The sequence below is a fragment of the Nomascus leucogenys genome, chromosome 13 (assembly GCF_006542625.1).
Source record: "Nomascus leucogenys isolate Asia chromosome 13, Asia_NLE_v1, whole genome shotgun sequence".
In the NCBI taxonomy this organism is placed as follows: Eukaryota; Metazoa; Chordata; class Mammalia; order Primates; family Hylobatidae; genus Nomascus; species Nomascus leucogenys.
Window position 1 is genome coordinate 59,030,407 of NC_044393.1, and position 4,311 is coordinate 59,034,717.

General features: G+C 42.4%; 1 pseudogene across 1 annotated transcript; it reads right to left on the reverse strand.

The window, feature by feature from the left end:
• Nucleotides 1-272: 272 nt before the first annotated feature.
• LOC100604075 lies at nt 273-1,253 on the reverse strand (annotated as a pseudogene). Its single transcript, XR_004033040.1, has one exon. The product of XR_004033040.1 is annotated as a eukaryotic translation initiation factor 3 subunit I pseudogene (transcript).
• Nucleotides 1,254-4,311: the final 3,058 nt, after the last annotated feature.

The following is a 4,311-nucleotide window of genomic DNA, read 5'->3' on the forward strand; positions in this document are numbered from 1 at the left end:
AAGTGGGAGTTGAACAATGAGAACATATGGGCACAGGGAGGGAAATATCACACAGCGGGGCCTGTCAGGGGCTGGGAGGCAAGGGGAGGGGTAGCATTAGAAGAAATACCTAATGTAGATGATTGGTTGATGGGTGCAGCAAACCACCATGGCACACGTATACCTATGTAACAAACCTGCACATTCTGCACATGTATCCCAGAACTTAAATATAATAAAAAAGAAAAAGAAAAAAATAAGAATTCATAAAAGGTAGAGGTTGAAAAAAATTCAAAGTACTGTGGGTCGAAGTAGTAGGTTATGGATGTAACCATCCTCATTGCCACTGCCGCTGCTGTAGCTCTTGCCATCAGGATGGAAGGCAACACTGTTGATAGGTCCAAAGTGCCCCTTGACTCTTCTGAACTCTTCTTCAAAGGCCGAATGGAGGAACCCAGACTCAAACTTGCCAATCCTGGTGAACGTTGTGGTTACATCCATGGCTTCCTGACCACCGCCCAGCACAATATGGTCATTGTTGGGGGAGAGGGTAGCTGAGCTGATGGGGCTTTCTGTTCAGAAAGTCTTCTGATGTTGAAGAGTTGTAGAGTCAAAAAGCTTGGCTGTGTTGTCTTTGGATGCAGTGACAAACACGGTCATGTCCCTGGATAACTGGATGTCATTAATCTGCTGGGAGTGCTCCTTAACCTTCACCAACATCTCTCCAGACTTGGCACGATACTGGTTTAGCTTTCCACTCTCATGGCCTGCAATGATGCACTCCCCACAGGAGCCCCAAACGGCACTAGTGATTTTAGAGTCATTGCAAGGGATCTTCAGGTAGCACTCATTGCTGTCAATCTGGCTCAGATCCTGCAGGTCAAATAAGCTCACAAAGCACTGACAGCTTTTCTTCTTCTCCGTGGAGAACGTGATGATATTGCCCCCAAAGTCAAAACTGAAGATCCACACAGTTGAATTGGTCTTGAGTAGGGCCAGCTGTTTCCCTGTTTCACAGGCTGAAAGATCGTTGTCAGCTGAACGGGTGAGGACTTGCTTGGTGTCCCAGTCAGCATCCACATACCACACAGCTCTGGTATGGCCCACGTAGATGCCCAGCCTCTCACCATTCACAGAGTACCATGCATTAATGATAGGTTCCTTGGCCACGGTGAAGAGGAGGTCTCCTTCACAGCTATACTTCATCTGCCTAATGAACCACTCATGGCCCTACAGTAGGACCAGCTTCATCCCAGCAGTGATGCAAGGAAAGCCGCAACTGATTCTGTGTTTTATATGTCTGATTTAACAAAGACTATGTATGCAAGCAGAGGAGATTGAGTAGGCACCATCTGTGTGCTCTCTCATTCTTGTCATTCCATTTGCACATTGTATTGCTCCATGAGCATGGAAATCTGGTGGATCAAGGAAGCATGGGAATTCATTGAGACTCAGAGTGAATACGAGTGTGTTGCACTTATGACTAGGTAATGTGGTCCCAAAGGCCACATTTTCCAGTTGAATCAAAACTTGCTTTAAACACAGAAGGAAGGCAGTTACATTCTAAGAAAAACAATGTCTGGGGAGCCCTTTTATCTCCAGGCTTACTCTTGTTACTTGCCTGCATTCATCAACCACTTATGCTGAAAATGATGATGTAGAAGAAAAGAGAGTAACCTAAGTTCCTTTCCTTTAGACATTCCTGACTCATAGTAACCTGAAGGTAGAAAATTTTGGTAGAACGTGTGCATATCAACAAGTAAAATTAAAATGGTTGGGTTTTATGGAGCATCTCCATTTCTGAAAAGAATGAGGTATATATACAATGATGAGTTAGAAAACATGAATTATGTCATGTTGGCAATTCCTCATATGAATTAAATGTTCTCATATTTGCTTTTAAAACTAGCATTGCATAATATTAAAGTGAACAGCAAAATATATGGTAATAATATAAAGTTTTGTGTTGTTTTTTTTTTTTACTTTAGGGTAATAAATAGCAAATAAAAAATGCCATGACAAATCCCAGGGTAAAGGATATCTTTCATCATGATGAAGGAAGGATAACACTTGCTAAGGTTCCTCAGATAGTAGAGGCAGCATATTCCTCATTTGGGAATACTTCTTCAACCCATATTCTAAGTAATGTAAAAGGCTTCCAGCTTTAAGTAGGACCCAGAGCAGAAAAGAAGTCTGCATCAGGTCTTACCTGTGGAAGGTATAGCTAGAAAGGACACAGTTATGAGTTCATGGGAAGTTCCCATATAATAATCACAACATAGACCCATAGCATTCAGGATTATCAATAGTGAAGAATAATAAACATTTGTGAAAAATAGCTCCTTGTGAGCTATGGAACCTATTAAAAAATGGAGACACCAGTTAGCAGAATTGTCCATTAAAAGTTGTATTCTATCAGACACATCAAGTCACAGTACAATGGAAATAATAGATTAGGCATGACTGGAGGCAATCAAAGGGTTATGCAGACGTAAGTAGGATGAGCAAGTGGTCCAGACCCGCATGTTTTCTGACTCTCTTGAACCAGCTTTTCCCTCAGTTCACAGCTATGGCCTAATGGGGGATCCTTTATAACCAGCTGATGGAGGACAGAATAGTCAAAATCGGTTTAAAGATAAAATTTGGTTCAGACCAATCTTAATGGGAAGAACTGTAAGTGGTTATCTCGGTAATCCACTTTGCAGGGAAAGAAAAGTAGTTTAAAATAGAATTGTTATCAACCCTAAGGGAGTATCAAATAACCTAGTTGCTTAGTCAGGTGCTTAGAAGAAGAAACACTGATAAATCAGAGCTAAAAAGGTCAGAGGCAAAGCCATGTGGAGAAATCTGTAGGCATGGGTATAAAGAACTTTGCAGCAGTCAGCCAGTTGATGCCAGTAGCCTTTTTCACTGGCCATGGATGGAGAAAGTAGCACAGTGACAGATAAAGGCTAACGGCCTGGGGTCCACTCAACAAAGTTTATCAAGCTCCTGCTGCTAAAAAATGTTCAACTTGCAAACAACAAAGACTTAAGCTCAGTTCTACCCATGGCACCATCTTTTGAGGGGTCCAACAAGAAGTCTGGTGGCCAGTTGCTTACATTGGACTATTCCAGTCTGGAAGAGACAGTGATTCATCTTTACTAGAATTTACACACACATATTCAAGGTAAAGTTTTGCCCAATGTGCTCTTAGGGCCTCAGTCAGCATCACTATCCCATGGGTTTACAAAGTATTTGATCCACTGCACAGGATCCTATACAGTATTGCATAAAAAGCAGTCTATAGCAAAGGCCATGTGGTGGTAGCCACATAACCACTGACTCCATCACATACAGCACCAACCAGAAGCTGCTGGCCTGATAAAACAGTGAGATGTTCTACAGAAGATACAACTGAAGCACCATCTTGGAGATGAGATCCTGAAAGGACAGAATATCATGAACTAAAACAAATAATACCCTAAACCAGTGACCCATAATATGCCTTCATGTCCTTGTAAGGCAGAATAAACAAGTCCAGAAACAAAAGCATAGACATAGAAATGGCTCCACTCACCAACACATCTAGTAATCTACTTATTTTTGCTTAAACATCCCATGGACTCTGAATTATGTGGTTTGTTTATGGGTCCAGTTCCTAATGCCAAGAGACCACCAGACAAAATGAAAGAGTCACCATTCTGGGGGGGATAATAGACTGACCATCAGGAGTAGGCAGGTCAAATATGTGGGGGTAAAAAAGAATATGTTTGGCAACAAGATGAGAGCCCCTGTTGTGATGCTAGCCCAATTTGTAACAAAAAACAGAAAATACAACAGCCCTGGTCTGAGCAGGTCATGGTGACTAGTGGCTCAAATCTAATAGATATAAAACTCTGGGCCATTTTTATAGTTAAGGCACCAAAGTCAGCACAGCTTACAGAAAGGGTCAGGGGAATCTCTAATGGGTGATACAGGAGGGAGACAAAGAATATCATTTGCAGCCTCAGAAAAAGCTGCAATGAAGTGAGAATAGAAAGTCTGTGATTTATCTCACCATTCTCTCCTATGAGGTACTTCTCCAGGAAAAGTGGCATACAAAAATCCTGAAAGAGCTCTCTAAGAACTCATGTGATACATGTAGAACTGCACAGGGCAAGCAATGGATGGTAGTGGATGCCTTGGTGAGCCATGCAGGGTACCTGCTGCACCCCAGCCCTGAAACACTCATTTCCCAGCTATTTGGGAGTGTTGGCAGCTGACAGCTCTCACCTGAGTTCCTCTCAGGTCATCATCCTCAGATGAAGAAAGCAGTTCGTCCAGAGTCAAGTTCTCTTCCTGGGAGAAGCC